The sequence below is a fragment of the Neoarius graeffei genome, chromosome 5 (assembly GCF_027579695.1).
Source record: "Neoarius graeffei isolate fNeoGra1 chromosome 5, fNeoGra1.pri, whole genome shotgun sequence".
Classification (NCBI taxonomy): Eukaryota; Metazoa; Chordata; class Actinopteri; order Siluriformes; family Ariidae; genus Neoarius; species Neoarius graeffei.
Genome location: NC_083573.1, coordinates 26,936,614 through 26,962,620, shown reverse-complemented (window position 1 = coordinate 26,962,620; position 26,007 = coordinate 26,936,614).

The following is a 26,007-nucleotide window of genomic DNA, read 5'->3' as shown; positions in this document are numbered from 1 at the left end:
TTTGTTATGAATTTTTTAGCATGTAAAATTTTGAAGTGAAAATTGATTGACGTATAACTTCTGAACGGTTTATCCTACGTGAAACGTATTTAGTAACTTTTGTCAGCCATGTCTGTAGATGATGTGTATCAATTTTGGTGACATTCCTATGAACGGTCTAGGAGGAGTTGTGCCGTCTTCGTGGCCATGCATTTCACACAAAAGTGAAATTACCTCACTTCCTGTTGGGCGTGGCTAATGCATTGGCATTACATTTTTGTCCGGCTTAGTGAGATACATATGCACACCAAATGGCATGCCACTACTACAAACTATATGGCAACCAGGCACCTTAATGCGGGAGGCCAAAATCACAACGACTTAGGGGGCGCTATAGAGGCCCTGAGCCCCGGCCAAGTGTGGGCTTTTGGTTCTGAGTAGCGGTGGCAATTCTCGGAAGTGGCGCCAAATTTCGCGCGTTTTCGCCCATGGCAAGCGCCCCGAAAATGGCCCAACAGCGGAGAAAAATAAAGAAGAAGAAGAATTAAAGCCGCAAGCGGCCTCGACGGGCCCTCGCGCCAGCGGCCAAGGGGGGCGGGGGCATGCGTCCCTGCGAAAAACCTTCCACAGCTTCTGCGGCAAGAGACATTACTCCCACAATGGCGACAAAGCACAGAATTGGACACATGGTAACAATAGGGTCTCGCACTTCGTGCGTTGTCGACCATGGCAAGCGCCTCAATAAGGGTCTTGAAAAGAGCTTGCTTGCCAAGTTTGACAAATCAGAAGCTGCAATATCATTTTTGCCATAATCAGCACCCCCAGGGGCGAAAGTGCACAAAATGTGGCGTATATGTCAGGTGAGCTATGAAGAGTTTGCATATGAAGTTTGATGACAATTGAGTAAATAGAAGATGAGATATAGATTTTTGAAGAATAAATTTTTTGGTTTTTCCCATGTCAGTAGGTGGCGCTATGCTGTACATGAGCGATTATGAGGTGGAAAAATAAGTGTCTACAACAGCAACGTACAATCACAAGGTAGTGGTGTGAAGGAAAAGCATTATGGAATTATTTACCAAAAACCCGTTTTGGAGCAATTGCGTGGGCCAAAAACAGCGCCCCCCATGGACGAAAATTCCCAAAATGTGGTATACATGACATGGGAGGTAGTAAGAGGGTGGCCGTGAAGTTTGACCAAATTTGAGGAAAGATTGGATTTTTTGCCCAAAAATAGCGCCCCCAGTGGCGAAACATCACAGAAATTGGGTCACATGTCAGAAGCCCAATGAGTGATTTGCGTGTGAAGTATGAGCAGAGATGAGCAATTAGAAGATTTGTTATGAATTTTTAAGCATGTAAAATTCTGCATTGAAAAATGATTGACGTATAACTTCTGAACGGTTTACGCTATGTGAAACGTATTTAGTCACTTTTGTCAGCCATGTCTGTAGATGATGAGTATCAATTTTGGTGACGTTCCTATGAACGGTCTAGGAGGAGTTGCGCCGTCTTCGTGGCCATGCATTTCGCACAAAAGTGAAATTACCTCACTTCCTGTAGGGCGTGGCTAATGCATTGGCATTACATTTTTGTCCGGCTTGGTGAGATACATATGCCTACCAAAGGGCACGCCACTACTACAAACTACATGGCAACCAGGCACCTTAATGCGAGAGGCAAAAATCACAACACGTTAGGGGGCGCTATAGAGGCCCTGAGGCCCGCCTGGATCTGGGCTTCTGGTTCTCAGTAGCGGTGGCAGTCTAAGAAAAAGGAGCCAAAGTTCGAGCGTTGTCGACCATGGCAAGCGCCCCAGTAAGGGTCTTGTAAAGAGTTTGCTTGCCAAGGTTGACAAATCAGAAGCTGCAATATCTTTTCTGCCATAACCAGCACCCCCAGGGGCGAAAGTGCACAAAATTTGGCGTATATGTGAGGTGAGCTATGAAGAGTTTGCGTATGAAGTGTGATGAAAATTGAGTAAATAGAAGATGAGATATAGATTTTTGAAGAATAAATTTTTTGGTTTTTCCCATGTCAGTAGGTGGCGCTATGCTGTACATGAGCGATTATGAGTTGGAAAAATAAGTGTCTACAACAGCAGCGTACTATCACAAGGTAGTGGTGTGAAGGAAAAGCATTATGGAATTATTAACCAAAAACCCATTTTGGAGAAATTGCGTCGGCCAAAAACAGCGCCCCCCATGGACGAAAATTCCCAAAATGTGGTATACATGACATGGGAGGTAGTAAGAGGGTGGCCGTGAAGTTTGACCAAATTTGAGGAAAGACTGGAGTTTTTGCCAAAAAATAGCGCCCCCAGTGGTGAAATATCACAGAAATTGGGTAACATGTCAGAAGCCCAATGAGTGATTAGCGTGTGAAGTATGAGCAGTTTTGAGCAATTAGAAGATTTGTTATGAATTTTTTAGCATGTAAAATTTTGAAGTGAAAATTGATTGACGTAGAACTTCTGAACGGTTTATCCTACGTGAAACGTATTTAGTAACTTTTGTCAGGCATGTCTGTAGATGATGTGTATCAATTTTGGTGACATTCCTATGAACGGTCTACGAGGAGTTGCGCCGTCTTCGTGGCCAAGCATTTCGCACAAAAGTGAAATTACCTCACTTCCTGTTGGGCGTGGCTAATGCATTGGCATTACATTTTTGTCTGGCTTAGTGAGATACATATGCGTACCAAATGGCATGCCAGTACTACAAACTATATGGCAACCAGGCACCTTAATGCGGGAGGCCAAAATCACAACGACTTAGGGGGCGCTATAGAGGCCCTGAGCCCCGGCCAAGTTTGGGCTTTTGGTTCTGAGTAGCGGTGGCAATTCTCGGAAGTGGTGCCAAATTTCGTGCGTTTTCGCCCATGGCAAGCGCCCCGAAAATGGCCCAACAGCGGAGAAAAATAAAGAAGAAGAAGACATGGCAACAATAGGGTCTCGCACTTCGTGCGTTGTCGACCATGGCAAGCGCCTCAATAAGGGTCTTGAAAAGAGCTTGCTTGCCAAGTTTGACAAATCAGAAGCTGCAATATCATTTTTGCCATAATCAGCACCCCCAGGGGCGAAAGTGCACAAAATGTGGCGTATATGTCAGGTGAGCTATGAAGAGTTTGCATATGAAGTTTGATGACAATTGAGTAAATAGAAGATGAGATATAGATTTTTGAAGAATAAATTTTTTGGTTTTTCCCATGTCAGTAGGTGGCGCTATGCTGTACATGAGCGATTATGAGGTGGAAAAATAAGTGTCTACAACAGCAACGTACAATCACAAGGTAGTGGTGTGAAGGAAAAGCATTATGGAATTATTTACCAAAAACCCGTTTTGGAGCAATTGCGTGGGCCAAAAACAGCGCCCCCCATGGACGAAAATTCCCAAAATGTGGTATACATGACATGGGAGGTAGTAAGAGGGTGGCCGTGAAGTTTGACCAAATTTGAGGAAAGATTGGATTTTTTGCCCAAAAATAGCGCCCCCAGTGGCGAAACATCACAGAAATTGGGTCACATGTCAGAAGCCCAATGAGTGATTTGCGTGTGAAGTATGAGCAGAGATGAGCAATTAGAAGATTTGTTATGAATTTTTAAGCATGTAAAATTCTGCATTGAAAAATGATTGACGTATAACTTCTGAACGGTTTACGCTATGTGAAACGTATTTAGTCACTTTTGTCAGCCATGTCTGTAGATGATGAGTATCAATTTTGGTGACGTTCCTATGAACGGTCTAGGAGGAGTTGCGCCGTCTTCGTGGCCATGCATTTCGCACAAAAGTGAAATTACCTCACTTCCTGTAGGGCGTGGCTAATGCATTGGCATTACATTTTTGTCCGGCTTGGTGAGATACATATGCCTACCAAAGGGCACGCCACTACTACAAACTACATGGCAACCAGGCACCTTAATGCGAGAGGCAAAAATCACAACACGTTAGGGGGCGCTATAGAGGCCCTGAGGCCCGCCTGGATCTGGGCTTCTGGTTCTCAGTAGCGGTGGCAGTCTAAGAAAAAGGAGCCAAAGTTCGAGCGTTGTCGACCATGGCAAGCGCCCCAGTAAGGGTCATGTAAAGAGTTTGCTTGCCAAGGTTGACAAATCAGAAGCTGCAATATCTTTTCTGCCATAACCAGCACCCCCAGGGGCGAAAGTGCACAAAATTTGGCGTATATGTGAGGTGAGCTATGAAGAGTTTGCGTATGAAGTGTGATGAAAATTGAGTAAATAGAAGATGAGATATAGATTTTTGAAGAATAAATTTTTTGGTTTTTCCCATGTCAGTAGGTGGCGCTATGCTGTACATGAGCGATTATGAGTTGGAAAAATAAGTGTCTACAACAGCAGCGTACTATCACAAGGTAGTGGTGTGAAGGAAAAGCATTATGGAATTATTAACCAAAAACCCATTTTGGAGAAATTGCGTCGGCCAAAAACAGCGCCCCCCATGGACGAAAATTCCCAAAATGTGGTATACATGACATGGGAGGTAGTAAGAGGGTGGCCGTGAAGTTTGACCAAATTTGAGGAAAGACTGGAGTTTTTGCCAAAAAATAGCGCCCCCAGTGGTGAAATATCACAGAAATTGGGTAACATGTCAGAAGCCCAATGAGTGATTAGCGTGTGAAGTATGAGCAGTTTTGAGCAATTAGAAGATTTGTTATGAATTTTTTAGCATGTAAAATTTTGAAGTGAAAATTGATTGACGTAGAACTTCTGAACGGTTTATCCTACGTGAAACGTATTTAGTACCTTTTGTCAGCCATGTCTGTAGATGATGTGTATCAATTTTGGTGACATTCCTATGAACGGTCTACGAGGAGTTGCGCCGTCTTCGTGGCCAAGCATTTCGCACAAAAGTGAAATTACCTCACTTCCTGTTGGGCGTGGCTAATGCATTGGCATTACATTTTTGTCTGGCTTAGTGAGATACATATGCGTACCAAATGGCATGCCAGTACTACAAACTATATGGCAACCAGGCACCTTAATGCGGGAGGCCAAAATCACAACGACTTAGGGGGCGCTATAGAGGCCCTGAGCCCCGGCCAAGTTTGGGCTTTTGGTTCTGAGTAGCGGTGGCAATTCTCGGAAGTGGTGCCAAATTTCGTGCGTTTTCGCCCATGGCAAGCGCCCCGAAAATGGCCCAACAGCGGAGAAAAATAAAGAAGAAGAAGAAGAAGAAGGAAGAATAATAATAGTGAACTCTTACAAGAACAATAGGGCCTTCGCCCATAGGGCTCGGGCCCTAATTAAAGCCGCAAGCGGCCTCGACGGGCCCTCGCGCCAGCGGCCAAGGGGGGCGGGGGCATGCGTCCCCGCGAAATACCTTCCACAGCTTCCTCGGCAAGAGACATTACTCCCACAATGGCGACAAAGCACAGAATCGGACACAGAGTACACGGTGCGCTGAGATGTTGTCATGGACAGAAAATTTTATGCCATGGTTTCCCAACCAAATTAATGTATTTACCTCATCAGTCACCAAGCTATAGCTACATAGGATTGTCTTCTGTTAGACATCTATTAGTCTGTATGTAACGCTACAACACTTGCTCCCGACTGCCTACCCATTCCCCACAAGTCATGTGTGTTTAAGGCAACCAAAACAACATACACCTGGTGCCTCATGATTGTAAACACCTCTCCTGCAACTGATACAGCGCAATGAGTGCCCCCAGTGGTGAAAGTTCACCAAATTTGGTATACATGTCAAGGGACCTATGAAGAGTTGTTGTGTCAAGTTTGATCAAGTTTGACCCATCAGAAGCCGAGATATAAAATGTTGCCTGAAAACAGCGCCCCCAGTGGCAAAAGTTTACAAAATTTGGGAGATATGTCAGGTGACCTGTTAAGAGTGTGCGTATCAAGTTTGATCAAGATTGAGTAAATAGAAGATGAGATATTGATTTTTGAAGAAAAAATGTTTTGGTTTTTCCCATGTCAGTAGGTGGCGCTATGCTGTACATGAGCGATTATGAGTTGGAAAAATAAGTGTCTACAACAGCAACGTACGATCACAAGGTAGTGGTGTGAAGGAAAAGCATTAAGGAATTATTTACCAAAAACCCGTTTTGGAGCAATTGCGTCGGCCAAAAACAGCGCCCCCCATGGACGAAAATTCCCAAAATGGGGTATACATGACATGGGAGGTAGTAAGAGGGCGGCCGTGAAGTTTGACCAAATTTGAGGAAAGATTGGATTTTTTGCCCAAAAATAGCGCCCCCAGTGGCGAAATATCACAGAATTTGGGTAGCTTGTCAGAAGCCCAATGAGTGATTTGCGTGTGAAGTATGAGCAGTTTTGAGCAATTAGAAGATTTGTTATGAATTTTTAAGCATGTAAAATTTTGCATTGAAAATTGATTGATGTATAACTTCTGAACGGCTTATCCTACGTGAAACCTATTTAGGAACTTTTGTCAGCCATGGCTGTAGATGATGTGTATCAATTTTGGTGACATTCCTATGAACGGCCTAGGAGGAGTTGCGCCGTCTTCGTGGCCATGCATTTCGCACATAAGTGAAATTACCTCACTTCCTGTTGGGCGTGGCTAATGCATTGGCATTACATTTTTGTCCGGCTTAGGGAGATACATATGCGTACCAAATGGCATGCCACTACTACAAACTACATGGCAACCAGGCACCTTTATGCGGGAGGCCAAAATCACAACGACTTAGGGGGCGCTAAAGAGGCCCTGAGGCCCGCCTGGAGCTGGGCTTCTGGTTCTCAGTAGCGGTGGCAGTCTAAGAAAAAGGAGCCAAATATCGTGCGTTGTCGACCATGGCAAGCGCCCCAAAAAGGGTCTTGTAAAGAGTTTGCTTGCCAAGTTTGACAAATCAGAAGCTGCAATATCATTTTTGCCATAACCAGCACCCCCAGGGGCGAAAGTGCACAAAATTTGGCGTATATGTCAGGTGAGCTATGAAGAGTTTGCGTATGAAGTTTGATGACAAGTGAGTAAATAGAAGATGAGAGATAGATTTTTGAAGAATAAATTTTTTGGTTTTTCCCATGTCAGTAGGTGGCGCTATGCTGTACATGAGCGATTATGAGTTGGAAAAATAAGTGTCTACAACAGCAACGTACGATCACAAGGTAGTGGTGTGAAGGAAAAGCATTAAGGAATTATTTACCAAAAACCCGTTTTGGAGCAATTGCGTCGGCCAAAAACAGCGCCCCCCATGGACGAAAATTCCCAAAATGGGGTATACATGACATGGGAGGTAGTAAGAGGGTGGCCGTGAAGTTTGACCAAATTTGAGGAAAGATTGGATTTTTTGCCCAAAAATAGCGCCCCCAGTGGCGAAATATCACAGAAATTGGGTAACATGTCAGAAGCCCAATGAGTGATGTGCGTGTGAAGTATGAGCAGTTTTGAGCAACTAGAAGATTTGTTATGAATTTTTAAGCATGTAAAATTTTGCATCGAAAATTGATTGACGTATAACTTCTGAACGGTTTATCCTACGTGAAACGTATTTAGTAACTTTTGTTAGTCATGTCTGTAGATGATGTGTATCAATTTTGGTGACATTCCTATGAACGGTCTAGGAGGAGTTGCGCCGTCTTCGTGGCCATGCATTTTGCACAAAAGTGAAATTACCTCACTTCCTGTTGGGCGTGGCTAATGCATTGGCATTACATTTTTGTCCGGCTTAGTGAGATACATATGCGTACCAAATGGCATGCCACTACTACAAACTACATGGCAACCAGGCACCTTAATGCGGGAGACCAAAATCACAACGACTTAGGGGGCGCTATAGAGGCCCTGAGCCCCGGCCAAGTTTGGGCTTTTGATTCTGAGTAGCGGTGGCAATTCTCGGAACTGGCGCCAAATTTCGTGCGTTTTCGCCCATGGCAAGTGCCCCGAAAATGGCCCAACAGCGGAGAAAAATAAAGAAGAAGAAGAAGAAGAGAAGACGGAAGAATAATAATAGTGAACTCTTACAAGAACAATAGGGCTTTCGCCCTATAGGGCTCGGGCCCTAATTAAAGCCGCAAGCGGCCTCGACGGGCCCTCGCGCCAGCGGCCAAGGGGGGCGGGGGCATGCGTCCCCGCGAAACACCTTCCACAGCTTCTCCGGCAAGAGACATTACTCCAACAATGGCGACAAAGCACAGAATCGGACACAGAGTACACGGTGCGCTGAGATGTTGTCATGGACAGAAAATTGTATGCCATGGCTTCCCAACCAAATTAATGTATTTACCTCATCAGTCACCAAGCGATAGCTACATAGGATTGTCTTCTGTTAGACATCTATTAGTCTGTATGTAATGCTACAACACTTGCTCCCGACTGCCTACCCATTCCCCACAAGTCATGTGTGTTTAAGGCAACCAAAACAACATACTCCTGGTGCCTCATGATTGTAAACACCTCTCCTGCAACTGATACAGCGCAATGAGCGCCCCCAGTGGTGAAAGTTCACCAAATTTGGTATACATGTCAAGGGACCTATGAAGAGTTGTTGTGTCAAGTTTGATCAAGTTTGACCAATCAGAAGCCGAGATATAAAATGTTGCCTGAAAACAGCACCCCCAGTGGCAAAAGTTTACAAAATTTGGGAGATATGTCAGATGACCTGTTAAGAGTGAGCGTATCAAGTTTGATCAAGATTGAGTAAATAGAAGATGAGATATTGATGTTTGAAGAAAAAATGTTTTGGTTTTTCCCATGTCAGTAGGTGGCGCTATGCTGTACATGAGCGATTATGAGTTGGAAAAATAAGTGTCTACAACAGCAACGTACTATCACACGGTAGTGGTGTGAAGGAAAAGCATTAAGGAATTATATACCAAAAAACCCGTTTTGGAGCAATTGCGTCGGCCAAAAACAGCACCCCCCATGGACGAAAATTCCCAAAATGGGGTATACATGACATGGGAGGTAGTAAGAGGGTGGCCGTGAAGTTTTACCAAATTTGAGTAAAGATTGGATTTTTTGCCCAAAAATAGCGCCCCCAGTGGCGAAATATCACAGAATTTGGGGAGCATGTCAGAAGCCCAATGAGTGATTTGCGTGTGAAGTATGAGCAGTTTTGAGCAATTAGAAGATTTGTTATGAATTTTTAAGCATGTAAAATTTTGCATTGAAAATTGATTGACGTATAACTTCTGAACGGCTTATCCTACGTGAAACGTATTTAGGAACTTTTGTCAGCCATGTCTGTAGATGATGTCTATTAATTTTGGTGACATTCCTTTGAACGGCCTAGGAGGAGTTGCGCCGTCTTCTTGGCCATGCATTTCGCACAAAAGTGAAATTACCTCACTTCCTGTTGGGCGTGGCTAAGGCATGGGCATTACATTTTTGTCCGGCTTAGTGAGATACATATGCGTCCCAAAGGGCATGCCACTACTACAAAGTACATGGCAACCAGGCACCTTAATGCGCGAGGCCAAAATCACAATGAGTTAGGGGGCGCTATAGAGGCCCTGAGGCCCGCCTGGATCTGGGCTTCTGGTTCTCAGTAGCGGTGGGAGTCTAAGAAAAAGGAGCCAAATTTCGTGCGATGTCGACCATAGCAAGCGCCCCAATATGGGTCTTGAAAAGAGTTTGCTTGCCAAGTTTGACAAATCAGAAGCTGCAATATCATTTCTGCCATAACCAGCACCCCCAGGGGCGAAAGTGCACAAAATTTGGCGTACATGTCAGGTGAGCTATGAAGAGTTTGCGTATGAAGTTTGATGACAATTGAGTAAACAGAAGATGAGATATAGATTTTTGAAGAATAAATTTTTGGTTTTTCCCATGTCAGTAGGTGGCGCAATGCTGTACACGAGTGATTATGAGATGGAAAAATAAGTGTCCACAACAGCAACGCACTATCACAAGGTAGTGGTGTGAAGGAAAAGCATTATGGAATTATTTACCAAAAACCCGTTTTGGAGAAATTGCGTCGGCCAAAAACAGCGCCCCCCATGGACGAAAATTCCCAAAATGTGGTATACATGACATGGGAGGTAGTAAGAGGGTGGCCGTGAAGTTTGACCAAATTTGAGGAAAGATTGGATTTTTTGCCCAAAAATAGCGCCCCCAGTGGCGAAATATCACAGAAATTGGGTAACATGTCAGAAGCCCAATGCGTGATTAGCGTGTGAAGTATGAGCAGTGTAGAGCAATTAGACGATTTGTTATGAATTTTTTAGCATGTAAAATTTTGAAGTGAAAATTGATTGACGTATAACTTCTGAACGGTTTATCCTACGTGAAACGTATTTAGTAACTTTTGTCAGCCATGTCTGTAGATGATGTGTATCAATTTTGGTGACATTCCTATGAACGGTCTAGGAGGAGTTGCGCCGTCTTCGTGGCCATGCATTTCACACAAAAGTGAAATTACCTCACTTCCTGTTGGGCGTGGCTAATGCATTGGCATTACATTTTTGTCCGGCTTAGTGAGATACATATGCATACCAAATGGCATGCCACTACTACAAACTATATGGCAACCAGGCACCTTAATGCGGGATGCCAAAATCACAACGACTTAGGGGGCGCTATAGAGGCCCTGAGCCCCGGCCAAGTGTGGGCTTTTGGTTCTGAGTAGCGGTGGCAATTCTCGGAAGTGGCGCCAAATTTCGCGCGTTTTCGCCCATGGCAAGCGCCCCGAAAATGGCCCAACAGCGGAGAAAAATAAAGAAGAAGACGGAAGAAGAAGAATTAAAGCCGCAAGCGGCCTCGACGGGCCCTCGCGCCAGCGGCCAAGGGGGGCGGGGGCATGCGTCCCCGCGAAATACCTTCCACAGCTTCTGCGGCAAGAGACATTACTCCCACAATGGCGACAAAGCACAGAATTGGACACATGGCAACAATAGGGTCTCGCACTGTACGGTGCTCGGGGCCTAATAATAATTAAAGCCGCAAGCGGCCTCGACGGGCCCTCGCGCCAGCGGCCAAGGGGGGCGGGGGCATGCGTCCCCGCGAAATACCTTCCACAGCTTCTTCGGCAAGAGACATTACTCCCGCAATGGCGACAAAGAACAGAATTGGACACATGGCAACGATAGGGTCTCGCACTGTACGGTGCTCGGGCCCTAATAATAATAGCGCCCTAATAAGGGTCTTGTAAAGAGTTTGCTTGCCAAGTTTGACAAATCAGAAGCTGCAATATCATTTCTGCCATAACCAGCACCCCCAGGGGCGAAAGTGCACAAAATTAGGCGTCCATGTCAGGTGAGCTATGAAGAGTTTGCGTATGAAGTTTGATGACAATTGAGTAAATAGAAGATGAGATATAGATTTTTGAAGAATAAATTTTTTGGTTTTTCCCATGTCAGTAGGTGGCGCTATGCTGTACATGAGCGATTAAGAGTTGGAAAAATAAGTGTCTACAACAGCAACGCACTATCACAAGGTAGTGGTGTGAAGGAAAAGCATTATGGAATTATTTACCAAAAACCCGTTTTGGAGAAATTGCGTCGGCCAAAAACAGCGCCCCCCATGGACGAAAATTCCCAAAATGTGGTATACATGACATGGGAGGTAGTAAGAGGGTGGCCGTGAAGTTTGACCAAATTTGAGGAAAGACTGGAATTTTTGCCCAAAAATAGCGCCCCCAGTGGCGAAATATCACAGAAAGTGGGTAACATGTCAGAACCCCAATGAGTGATCTGCGTGTGAAGTATGAGCAGTTTTGAGCAAGTAGAAGATTTGTTATGAATTTTTAAGCATGTAAAATGTTGCATTGAAAATTGATTGACGTATAACTTCTGAACGGTTTATGCTACGTGAAACCTATTTAGTAACTTTTGTCAGCCATGTCTCTAGATGATGTGTATCAATTTTGGTGACATTCCTATGAACGGTCTAGGAGGAGTTGCGCCGTCTTCGTGGCCATGCATTTCGCACAAAAGTGAAATTACCCCACTTCCTGTTGGGCGTGGCTAATGCATTGGCATTACATTTTTGTCCGGCTTAGTGAGATATATATGCGTACCAAATGGCATGCCACTACTACAAACTACATGGCAACCAGGCACCTTAATGCGGGAGGCCAAAATCACAACGAGTTAGGGGGCGCTATAGAGGCCCTGAGGCCCGCCTGGATCTGGGCTTCTGGTTCTCAGTAGCGGTGGCAGTCTAAGAAAAAGGAGCCAAATTTCGTGCGTTGTCGACCATGGCAAGCGCCCCAATAAGGGTCTTGTAAAGAGTTTGCTTGGCAAGTTTGACAAATCAGAAGCTGCAATATCATTTTTGCCATAACCAGCACCCCCAGGGGCGAAAGTGCACAAAATTTGGCGTAGACGTCAGGTGAGCCATGAAGAGTTTGCGTATGAAGTTTGATGACAATTGAGTAAATAGAAGATGAGATATAGATTTTTGAAGAATAAATTTTTTGGTTTTTCCCATGTAAGTAGGTGGCGCTATTCTGTACATGAGCGATTATGAGTTGGAAAAAAAAGTGTCTACAACAGCAACGTACTATCACAAGGTAGTGGTGTGAAGGAAAAGCATTATGGAATTATTTACCAAAAACCCGTTTTGGAGCAATTGCGTCGGCCAAAAACAGCGCCCCCCATGGACGAAAATTTCCAAAACGTGGTATACATGACATGGGAGGTAGTAAGAGGGTGGCTGTGAAGTTTGACCAAATTTGAGGAAAGATTGGAATTTTTGCCCAAAAATAGCGCCCCCAGTGGCGAAATATCACAGAAATTGGGTAAAATGTCACAAGCCCAATGAGTGATTTGCGTGTGAAGTATGAGCAGTTTTGAGCAATCAGAAGATTTGTTATGAATTTTTAAGCATGTAAAATTTTGCATTGAAAATTGATTGACGTATAACTTCTGAACGGTTTATGCTACGTGAAACCTATTTAGTAACTTTTGTCAGCCATGTCTGTAGATGATGTGTATCAATTTTGGTGACATTCCTATGAACGGTCTAGGAGGAGTTGCGCCGTCTTCGTGGCCATGCATTTCGCACAAAAGTGAAATTACCTCACTTCCTGTTGGGCGTGGCTAATGCATTGGCATTACATTTTTGTCCGGCTTAGTGAGATACATATGCGTACCAAATGGCATGCCAGTACTACAAACTACATGGCACCCAGGCACCTTAATGCGGGAGGCCAAAATCACAACGACTTAGGGGGCGCTATAGAGGCCTTGAGCCCCGGCCAAGTTTGGGCTTCTGGTTCTGAGTAGCGGTGGCAATTCTCGGAACTGGTGCCAAATTTCGTGCGTTTTCGCCCATGGCAAGCGCCCCGAAAATGGCCCAACAGCGGAGAAAAATAAAGAAGAAGAAGAAGACGGAAGAAGAAGAAGAAGAAGACGGAAGAATAATAATAGTGAACTCTTACAAGAACAATAGGGCCTTCGCCCTATAGGGCTCGGGCCCTAATAATGCCATGACTGCCTGACGGATGAGAGACAGACAGACAAACACTAAAGTATGTGTGTGTGTGTGTGTGTGTGTGTGTGTGTGTTTCTCTGGTGTGAAAATGTACATTTATATATGTACAAAACTATACATGTGTCTCCTCCTTATCTCCATCTCACGCTGTAATCTTAAGTCATCTTAGCTTCCCTGTGTCTGCAGTGTGTGTGTGTGTGTGTGTTGCCAGGACAACTATCATGATTCATGTCATTTTTGTACTGATCTAAGGGTTCTGAGTAAGGTTCTGGCCATAAGTTCTGAAGAGTTTTGTTTCAATTAGGGGGCACTATGAAGTCCCTGGGCCACGCCCGGGCCAAACGTCTGTGGCTGAGAAGCGGTTACAATGACTGATGAGTGTATCAAATTTCATGAGTTTTCGTGCATGGGGAAATGCCTCAAATAAGGTCAAATGCGACAGAAAAATAATAATAATAACCCCCAGGCGCGAAAGTGCACAAAATTTGGCGTACATGTCAGGTGAGCTATGAAGAGTTTGCGTATGAAGTTTGATGACAATTGAGTAAATAGAAGATGAGAGATAAATTTATGAAGAATAAATTTTTTGGTTTTTCCCATGTCAGTAGGTGGCGCTATGCTGTACATGAGCGATTATGAGCTGGAGAAATAAGTGTCTACAACAGCAACGCACTATCACAAGGTAGTGGTGTGAAGGAAAAGCGTTATGGAATTATTTACCAAAAACCCGTTTTGGAGCAAAGCGTCGGCCAAAAACAGCGCCCCCCATGGACAAAAATTCCCAAAATGTGGTATACATGACATGGGAGGCAGTAAGAGGGTGGCCGTGAAGTTTGACCAAATTTGAGGAAAGATTGTAATTTTTGCCCAAAAATAGCGCCCCCAGTGGCGAAATATCACAGAAATTGGGTAACATGTCAGAAGCCCAATGAGTGATTTGCGTGTGAAGTATGAGCAGTTTTGACCAATTAGAAGATTTCTTATGAATTTTTAAGCATGTAAAATTTTGCATTGAAAATTGATTGACGTATAACTTCTGAACGGTATAGGCTACATGAAACGTATTGAGTAACTTTTGTCAGCCATGTCTGTAGATGATGTGTATCAATTTTGGTGACATTCCTATGAACGGTCTAGGAGGAGTTGCGCCGTCTTCGTGGCCATGCATTTCGCTCAAAAGTGAAAGTACCTCACTTCCTGTTGGGCGTGGCTAATGCATTGGCATTACATTTTTGTCCGGGTTAGAGAGCTACATATGCTAACCAAATGGCATGCCACTACTACAAACTACATGGCAACCAGGCACCTTAATGCGGGAGGCCAAAATCACAACGAGTTAGGGGGCGCTAAAGAGGCCCAGAGGCCCGCCTGGATCTGGGCTTCTGGTTCTCAGTAGCGGTGGCAGTCTAAGAAAAAGGAGCCAAATTTCGTGCGTTGTCGACCATGGCAAGCGCCCCAATAAGGGTCTTGTAAAGAGTTTGCTTGCCAAGTTTGACAAATCAGAAGCTGCAATATCATTTCTGCCATAACCAGCACCCCCAGGGGCGAAAGTGCACAAAATTTGGCATACATGTCAGGTGAGCTATGAAGAGTTTGCGTATGAAGTCTGATGACAATTGAGTAAATAGAAGATGAGATATAGATTTTTGAAGAATAAATTTTTTGGTTTTTCCCATGTCAGTAGGTGGCGCTATGCTGTACATGAGCGATTATGAGTTGGAAAAATAAGTGTCTACAACAGCAACGCACTCTCACAAGGTAGTGGTGTGAAGGAAAAGCATAATGGAATTATTGACCAAAAACCCGTTTTGGAGAAATTGCGTCGGCCAAAAACAGCGCCCCCCATGGACGAAAATTCCCAAAATGTGGTATACATGACATGGGAGGTAGTAAGAGGGTGGCCGTGAAGTTTGACCAAATTTGAGGAAAGATTGGATTTTTTGCCCAAAAATAGCGCCCCCAGTGGCGAAATATCACAGAAATTGGGTAACATGTCAGAAGCCCAATGAGTGATTTGCGTGTGAAGTATGAGCAGTTTTGAGCAATCAGAAGATTTGTTATGAATTTTTAAGCATGTAAAATTTTGAAGTGAAAATTGATTGACGTATAACTTCCGAACGGTTGATCCTACGTGAAACGTATTTAGTAACTTTTGTCAGCCATGTCTGTAGATGATGTGTATCAATTTTGGTGACATTCCTTTGAACGGTCTAGGAGGAGTTGCGCCCTCTTCGTGGCCATGCATTTCACACAAAAGTGAAATTACCTCACTTCCTGTTGGGCGTGGCTAATGCATTGGCATTACATTTTTGTCCGGCTTAGTGAGATACATATGCGTACCAAATGGCATGCCACTACTACAAACTATATTGCAACCAGGCACCTTAATGCGGGAGACCAAAATCACAATGACTTAGGGGGCGCTATAGAGGCCCTGAGCCCCGGCCAAGTTTGGGCTTTTGGTTCTGAGTAGCGGTGGCAATTCTCGGAACTGCTGCCAAATTTCGTGCGTTTTCGCCCATGGCAAGCGCCCCGAAAATGGCCCAACAGCGGAGAAAAATAAAGAAGAAGAAGAAGACGGAAGAAGAAGAACAATAATAGTGAACTCTTACAAGAACAATAGGGCCTTCGCCCATAGGGCTCGGGCCCTAATTAAAGCCGCAAGCGGCCTCGACGGGCCCTCGCGCCAGCGGCCAAGGGGGGCGGGGGCATGCGTCCCCGCGAAATACCTTCCACAGCTTCTTCGGCAAGAGACATTACTCCCGCAATGGCGACAAAGCACAGAATCGGACACAGAGTACACGGTGCGCTGAGATGTTGTCATGGACAGAAAATTTTATGCCATGGCTCCCCAACCAAATTAATGTATTTACCTCCTCAGTCACCAAGCTATAGCTACATAGGATTGTCTTCTGTTAGACATCTATTAGTCTGTATGTAACGCTACAACACTTGCTCCCGACTGCCTACCCATTCCCCACAAGTCATGTGTGTTTAAGGCAACAAAAACAACATACTCCTGGTGCCTCATGATTGGAAACACCTCTCCCGCAACTGATACAGCGCAATGAGTGCCCCCAGTGGTGAAAGTTCACCAAATTTGGTATACATGTCAAGGGACCTATGAAGAGTTGTTGTGTCAAGTTTGATCAAGTTTGACCAATCAGAAGCCGAGATATAAAATGTTGCCTGAAAACAGCGCCCCCAGTGGCAAAAGTTTACAAAATTTGGGAGATATGTCAGGTGACCTGTTACGAGTGTGCGTATCAAGTTTGATCAAGATTGAGTAAATAGAAGATGAGATATTGATTTTTGAAGAAAAAATGTTTTGGTTTTTCCCATGTCAGAAGGTGGCGCTATGCTGTACATGAGCGATTATGAGTTGGAAAAATAAGTGTCTACAACAGCAACGTACTATCACAAGGTAGTGGTGTGAAGGAAAAGCATTAAGGAATTATTTACCAAAAACCCGTGTTGGAGCAATTGCGTCAGCCAAAAACAGCGCCCCCCATGGACGAAAATTCCCAAAATGGGGTATACATGACATGGGAGGTAGTAAGAGGGTGGCCGTGAAGTTTGACCAAATTTGAGGAAAGATTGGATTTTTTGCCCAAAAATAGCGCCCCCAGGGCGAAATATCACAGAAATTGGGTAACATGTCAGAAGCCCAATGAGTGATTTGCGTGTGAAGTATGAGCAGTTTTGAGCAATTAGAAGATTTGTTATGAATTTTTAAGCATGTAAAATTTTGCATTGAAAATTGATTGACGTATAACTTCTGAACGGCTTATCCTACGTGAAACGTATTTAGGAACTTTTGTCAGCCATGTCTGTAGATGATGTCTATCAATTTTGGTGACATTCCTATGAACGGCCTTGGAGGAGGTGCGCCGACGTCGTGGCCATGCATTTCGCACAAAAGTGAAATTACCTCACTTCCTGTTGGGCGTGGCTAATGCATTGGCATCACATTTTTGTCCGGCTTAGTGAGATACATATGCGTACCAAATGGCATGCCACTACTACAAACTACATGGCAACCAGGCACCTTTATGCGGGAGGCCAAAATCACAACGACTTAGGGGGCGCTAAAGAGGCCCTGAGGCCCGCCTGGATCTGGGCTTCTGGTTCTCAGTAGCGGTGGCAGTCTAAGAAAAAGGAGCCAAATTTCGTGCGTTGTCGACCATGGCAAGCGCCCCAAAAAGGGTCTTGTAAAGAGTTTGCTAGCCAAGTTTGACAAATCAGAAGCTGCAATATCATTTTTGCCATAACCAGCACCCCCAGGGGCGAAAGTGCACAAAATTTGGCGTATATGTCAGGTGAGCTATGAAGAGTTTGTGTATGAAGTTTGATGACAATTGAGTAAATAGAAGATGAGATATAGATTTTTGAAGAATAAATTTTTTGGTTTTTCCCACGTCAGTAGGTGGCGCTATGCTGTACATGAGCGATTATGAGTTGGAAAAATAAGTGTCTACAACAGCAACGTACTATCACAAGGTAGTGGTGTGAAGGGAAAGCATTATGGAATAATTTACCAAAAACCCGTTTTTGAGCAATTGCGTCGGCCAAAAACAACGCACCCCATGGACGAAAATTCCCAAAATGTGGTATACATGACATGGGAGGGAGTAAGAGGGTGGCCGTGAAGTTTGACCAAATTTGAGGAAAGATTGGATTTTTTGCCCAAAAATAGCGCCCCCAGTGGCGAAATATCACAGAAATTGGGTAACATGTCAGAAGCCCAATGAGTGATGTGCCTGTGAAGTATGAGCAGTTTTGAGCAACTAGAAGATTTGTTATGAATTTTTAAGCATGTAAAATTTTGCATCGAAAATTGATTGACGTATAACTTCTGAACGATGTATGCTACGTGAAACGTATTTAGTAACTTTTGTCAGCCATGTCTGTAGATGATGTGTATCAATTCTGGTGACATTCCTATGAACGGTCTAGGAGGAGTTGAGCCGTCTTCGTGGCCATGCATTTCTCACAAAAGTGAAATTACCTCACTTCCTGTTGGGCGTGGCTAATGCATTGGCATTACATTTTTGTCCGGCCTACTGAGATACATATGCGTACCAAATGGCATGCCACTACTACAAACTACATGGCAACCAGGCACCTTAATGCGGGAGACCAAAATCACAACGACTTAGGGGGCGCTATAGAGGCCCTGAGCCCCGGCCAAGTTTGGGCTTTTGGGTCTGAGTAGCGGTGGCAATTCTCGGAACTGGTGCCAAATTTCATGCGTTTTCGCCCATGGCAAGTGCCCCGAAAATGGCCCAACAGCGGAGAAAAATAAAGAAGAAGACGGAAGAAGAATAATTAAAGCCGCAAGCGGCCTCGACGGGCCCTCGCGCCAGCGGCCAAGGGGGGCGGGGGCATGCGTCCCCGCGAAATACCTTCCACAGCTTCTTTGGCAAGAGACATTACTCCCACAATGGTGACAAAGCACAGAATTGGACACAGAGTACACGGTGCGCTGAGATGTTGTCATGGACAGAACATTTTATGCCATGGCTTCCCAACCAAATTAATGTATTTCCCTCATCAGTCACCAAGCTATAGCTACATAGGATTGTCTTCTGTTAGACATCTATTAGTCTGTATGAAACGCTACAACACTTGCTCCCGACTGCGTACCCACTCCCCACAAGTCATGTGTGTTTAAGGCAACCAAAACAACATACTCCTGGTGCCTCATGATTGTAAACACCTCTCCTGCAACTGCTACAGCGCAATGAGCGCCCCCAGTGGTCCACAAGTCATGTGTGTTTAAGGCAACCAAAACAACATACTCCTGGTGCCTCATGATTGTAAACACCTCTCCTGCAACTGCTACAGCGCAATGAGCGCCCCCAGTGGTGAAAGTTCACCAAATTTGGTATACATGTCAAGGGACCTATGAAGAGTTGTTTTGTAAAGTTTGATCAAGTTTAACCAATCAGAAGCCGAGATATAAATTGTTGCCTGAAAACAGCGCCCCCAGTGGCAAAAGTTCACAAAATTTGGCACATATGTCAGGTGACCTGTTAAGAGTGTGCGTATCAAGTTTGATCAAGATTGAGAAAATAGAAGATGAGATATTGATTTTTGAAGAATAAATTTTTTGGTTTCTCCCATGTCAGTAGGTGGCGCTATGCTGCACATGAGCGATTATGAGTTGGAAAAATAAGTGTCTACAACAGCAACGTACTATCACAAGGTAGTGGTGTGAAGGAGAAGCATTATGGAATTATTTACCAAAAACCTGTTTCGGAGCAATTGCGTTGGCCAAAAACAGCGCCCCCCATGGACGAAAATTCCCAAAATGTGGTGTACATGACATGGGAGGTAGTAACAGGGTGGCCGTGAAGTTTGACCAAATTTGAGGAAAGATTGGATTTTTTGCCCAAAAATAGCGCCCCCAGTGGCGAAATATCACAGAAATTGGGTAACATGTCAGATGCCCAATGAGTGATTTGTGTGTGAAGTATGAGCAGTTTTGAGCAATTTGAAGATATGTTATGAATTTTTAAGCATGTAAAATTTTGCATTGAAAATTGATTGACGTATAACTTCTGAACGGTTTATTCTACGTGAAACGTATTTAGGAACTTTTGTCAGCCGTGTCTGTAGATGTTGTGTATCAATTTTGGTGACATTCCTATGAACGGTCTAGGAGGAGTTGCGCCGTCTTCGTGGCCATGCATTTCGCACAAAAGTGAAATTACCTCACTTCCTGTTGGGCGTGGCTAATGCATTGGCATTACATTTTTGTCCGGCTTAGTGAGATACATATGCGTACCAAATGGCATGCCACTACTACAAACTGCATGGCAACCAGGCACCTTAATGCGGGAGGTCAAAATCACAACGAGTTAGGGGGCGCTATTGAGGCCCTGAGGCCCGCCTGGATCTGGGCTTCTGGTTCTCAGTAGCGGTGGGAGTCTAAGAAAAAGGAGCCAAATTTCGTGCGATGTCGACCATGGCAAGCGCCCCAATAAGGGTCTTGTAAAGAGTTTGCTTGCCAAGTTTGACAAATCAGAAGCTGCAATATCATTTCTGCCATAACCAGCACCCCCAGGGGTGAAAGTGCACAAAATTTGGCATACATGTCAGGTGAGCTATGAAGAGTTTGCGTATGAAGTTTGATGACAATTGAGTAAACAGAAGATGAGATATAGATTTTTGAAGAATAAATTTTTTGGTTTTTCCCATGTCAGAAGGTGGCGCTATGCTGTACATGAGTGATTATGAGATGGAAAAATAAGTGTCTACAACAGCAACGCACTATCACAAGGTAGTGGTGTGAAGGAAAAGCATTATGGAATTATTTACCAAAAACCCGTTTTGGAGAAATTGCGTCGGCCAAAAACAGCGCCCCCCATGGACGAAAATTCCCAAAATGCGGTATACATGACATGGGAGGTAGTAAGAGGGTGGCCGTGAAGTTTGACCAAATTTGAGGAAAGATTGGATTTTTTGCCCAAAAATAGCGCCCCCAGTGGCGAAATATCACAGAAATTGGGTAACATGTCAGAAGCCCAATGAGGGATTTGCGTGTGAAGTATGAGCAGTTTTGAGCAATTAGAAGATTTGTTATGAATTTTTTAGCATGTAAAATTTTGAAGTGAAAATTGATTGACGTATAACTTCTGAACGGTTTATCCTACGTGAAACGTATTTAGTAACTTTTGTCAGCCATGTCTGTAGATGATGTGTATCAATTTTGGTGACATTCCCATGAACGGTCTAGGAGGAGTTGCGCCGTCTTCGTGGCCATGCATTTCGCACAAAAGTGAAATTACCTCACTTCCTGTTGGGCGTGGCTAATGCATTGGCATTACATTTTTGTCCGGCTTAGTGAGATACATATGCATACCAAATGGCATACCACTACTACAAACTATATGGCAACCAGGCACCTTAATGTGGGAGGCCAAAATAACAACGACTTAGGGGGCGCTATAGAGGCCCTGAGCCCCGGCCAAGTTTGGGCTTTTGGTTCTGAGTAGCGGTGGCAATTCTCGGAACTGCTGCCAAATTTCGTGCGTTTTCGCCCATGGCAAGCGCCCCGAAAATGGCCCAACAGCGGAGAAAAATAAAGAAGAAGAAGAAGAAGACGGAAGAATAATTAAAGCCGCAAGCGGCCTCGACGGGCCCTCGCGCCAGCGGCCAAGGGGGGCGGGGGCATGCGTCCCCGCGAAATACCTTCCACAGCTTCTTCGGCAAGAGACATTACCACAAGGTAGTGGTGTGAAGGAAAAGCATTATAGAATTATTTACCAAAAACCCGTGTTGGAGCAATTGCGTCGGCCAAAAACAGCGCCCCCCATGGACGAAAATTCCCAAAATGTGGTATACATGACATGGGAGGTAGTAAGAGGGTGGCCGTGAAGTTTGACCAAATTTGAGGAAAGATTGGATTTTTTGCCCAAAAATAGCGCCCCCAGTGGCGAAATATCACAGAAATTGGGTAACATGTCAGAAGCCCAATGAGTGATTTGCGTGTGAAGTATGAGCTGTTTTGAGCAATTAGAAGATTTGTTACGAATTTTTAAGCATGTAAAATTTTGCAGTGAAAATTGATTGACGTATAACTTCTGAACGGTTTATGCTACGTGAAACGTATCTAGAAACTTTTGTCAGCCATGTCTGTAGATCATGGGTTTCAATTATGGTGACATTCCTATGAACGGCCTAGGAGGAGTTGCGCCGTCTTCGTGGCCATGCATTTCGCACAAAAGTGAAATTACCTCACTTGCTGTTGGGCGTGGCTAATGCATTGGCATTACATTTTTGTCCGGCTTAGTGAGATACATATGCGTACCAAATGGCATGCCACTACTACAAACTACATGGCAACCAGGCACCTTAATGCGGGAGGCCAAAATCACAACGAGTTAGGGGGCGCTATAGAGGCCCTGAGGCCCGCCTGGATCTGGGCTTCTGGTTCTCAGTAGCGGTGGCAGTCTAAAAAAAAGGAGCCAAATTTCGTGCGTTGTCGACCATGGCAAGCGCCCCAATAAGGGTCTTGTAAAGAGTTTGCTTGGCAAGTTTGACAGATCAGAAGCTGCAATATCATTTTTGCCATAACCAGCACCCCCAGGGGCGAAAGTGCACAAAATTTGGCGTAGATGTCAGGTGAGCAATGAAGAGTTTGCGTATGAAGTTTGATGACAATTGATTAAATAGAAGATGAGATATAGATTTTTGAAGAATAAATGTTTTGGTTTTTCCCATGTCAGTAGGTGGCGCTATGCTGTACATGAGCGATTATGAGTTGGAAAAATAAGTGTCTACAACAGCAACGTACTATCACAAGGTAGTGGTGTGAAGGAAAAGCATTATGGAATTATTTACCAAAAACCCGTTTTGGAGCATTTGCGTCGGCCAAAAACAGCGCCCCCCATGGACGAAAATTTCCAAAATGTGGTATACATGACATGGGAGGTAGTAAGAGGGTGGCCGTGATGTTTGACCAAATTTGAGGAAAGAATGGAATTTTTGCCCAAAAATAGCGCCCCCAGTGGCGAAATATCACAGAAATTGGGTAACATGTCAGAAGCCCAATGAGTGATTTGCGTGTGAAGTATGAGCAGTTTTGAGCAATCAGAAGATTTGTTATGAATTTTTAAGCATGTAAAATTTTGCATCGAAAATTGATTGACGCATAACTTCTGAACGGTTTATCCTACGTGAAATGTATTTAGTAACTTTTGTCAGCCATGTCTGTAGATGATGTGTATCAATTTTGGTGACATTCCTATGAACGGTCTAGGAGGAGTTGCGCCGTCTTCGTGGCCATGCATTTCGCACAAAAGTGAAATTACCTCACTTCCTGTTGGGCGTGGCTAATGCATTGGCATTACATTTTTGTCCGGCTTAGTGAGATACATATGCGTACCAAATGGCATGCCACTACTACAAACTACATGGCAACCAGGCACCTTAATGCGGGAGGCCAAAATCACAACGACTTAGGGGGCGCTATAGAGGCCCTGAGCCCCGGCCAAGTTTGGGCTTCTGGGTCTGAGTAGCGGTGGCAATTCTCGGAACTGGTGCCAAATTTCGTGCGTTTTCGCCCATGGCAAGTGCCCCGAAAATGGCCCAACATCGGAGAAAAATAAAGAAGAAGAAGAAGACGGAAGAAGAAGAAGAAGAAGACGGAAGAATAATAATAGTGAACTCTTACAAGAACAATAGGGCCTTCGCCCATAGGGCTCGGGCCCTAATAATAAAGCCGCAAGCGGCCTCGACGGGCCCTCGCGCCAGCGGCCAAGGGGGGCGGGGGCATACGTCCCTGCGAAAAACCTTCCACAGCTTCTTCGGAAAGAGACATTACACCCACAATGGCGTAAATAGAAGATGAGATATAGTTTTTTGAAGAATAAATTTTTTGGTTTTTCCCATGTCAGTAGGTGGCGCTATGCTGTACATGAGTGATTATGAGTTGGAAAAATAAGTGTCTACAACAGCAACGTACTATCACAAGGTAGTGGTGTGAAGGAAAAGCATTATGGAATTATGTACCAAAAACCCGTTTTGGAGCAATTGCGTCGGCCAAAAACAGCGCCCCCCATGGACGAAAATTCCCAAAATTTGGTACACATGACATGGGAGGTAGTAAGAGGGTGGACGTGAAGTTTGACCAAAATTGAGGAAAGATTGGATTTTTTGCCCAAAAATAGCGCCCCCAGTGGCGAAATATCACAGAAATTGGGTAACATGTCAGAAGCCCAATGAGTGATTTGCGTGTGAAGTAGGAGCAGTTTTGAGCAATTACAAGATTTGTTATGAATTTTTAAGCATGTAAAATTTTGCATTGAAAATTGATTGACGTATAACTTCTGAAAGGTTTATGCTACATGAAACGTCTTTAGTAACTTTTGTCAGCCATGTCTGTAGATGATGGGTATCAAATTTGGTGACACTCCTATGAACGGTCTAGGAGGAGGTGCGCCGTCTTCGTGGCCATGCATTTCGCACAAAAGTGAAATTACCTCACTTCCTGTTGGGCGTGGCTAATGCATTGGCATTACATTTTTGTCCGGCTTAGTGAGATACATATGCGTACCAAATGGCATGCCACTACTACAAACTACAAGGCAACCAGGCACCTTAATGCGGGAGGCCAAAATCACAATGAGTGAGGGGGCGCTATAGAGGCCCTGAGGCCCGCCTGGATCTGGGCTTCTGGTTCTCAGTAGCGGTGGGAGTCTAAGAAAAAGGAGCCAAATTTCGTGCGATGTCGACCATGGCAAGCGCCCCAAAAAGGGTCTTGTAAAGAGTTTGCTTGCCAAGTTTGACAAATCAGAAGCTGCAATATCATTTCTGCCATAACCCGCACCCCCAGGGGCGAAAGTGCACAAAATTTGGCGTACATGTCAGTTGAGCTATGAAGAGTTTGCGTATGAAGTTTGATGACAATTGAGTGAACAGAAGATGAGATATAGATTTTTGAAGAATAAATTTTTGGTTTTTCCCATGTCAGTAGGTGGCGCTATGCTGTTCATGAGTGATTATGAGATGGAAAAATAAGTGTCCACAACAGCAACGCACTATCACAAGGTAGTGGTGTGAAGGAAAAGCATTATGGAATTATTTACCAAAAACCCGTTTTGGAGAAATTGCGTCGGCCAAAAACAGCGCCCCCCATGGACGAAAATTCCCAAAATGTGGTATACATGACATGGGACGTAGTAAGAGGGTGGCCGTGAAGTTTGACCAAATTTGAGGAAAGATTGGATTTTTTGCCCAAAAATAGCGCCCCCAGTGGCGAAATATCACAGAAATTGGGTAACATGTCAGAAGCCCAATGAGTGATTAGCGTGTGAAGTATGAGCAGTGTTGAGCAATTAGAAGATTTGTTATGAATTTTTTAGCATGTAAAATTTTGAAGTGAAAATTGATTGACGTATAACTTCTGAACGGTTAATGCAACGTGAAACGTATTTAGTAACTTTTGTCAGCCATGTCTGTAGATGATGTGTATCTATTTTGGTGACATTCCTATGAACGGTCTAGGAGGAGTTGCGCCGTCTTCGTGGCCATGCATTTCACACAAAAGTGAAATTACCTCACTTCCTGTTGGGCGTGGCTAATGCATTGGCATTACATTTTTGTCCGGCTTAGTGAGATACATATGCATACCAAATGGCATGCCACTACTACAAACTATATGGCAACCAGGCACCTTAATGCGGGATGCCAAAATCACAACGACTTAGGGGGCGCTATAGAGGCCCTGAGCCCCGGCCAAGTGTGGGCTTTTGGTTCTGAGTAGCGGTGGCAATTCTCGGAAGTGGCGCCAAATTTCGCGCGTTTTCGCCCATGGCAAGCGCCCCGAAAATGGCCCAACAGCGGAGAAAAATAAAGAAGAAGAAGAAGAAGACGGAAGAATAATAATAGTGAACTCTTACAAGAACAATAGGGCCTTCGCCCATAGGGCTCGGGCCCTAATAATAGTGAACTCTTACAAGAACAATAGGGCCTTCGCCCATAGGGCTCGGGCCCTAATAATAGTGAACTCTTACAAGAACAATAGGGCCTTCGCCCTATAGGGCTCGGGCCCTAATAATAGTGAACTCTTACAAGAACAATAGGGCCTTCGCCCTATAGGGCTCGGGCCCTAATAATAGTGAACTCTTAGAAGAACAATAGGGCC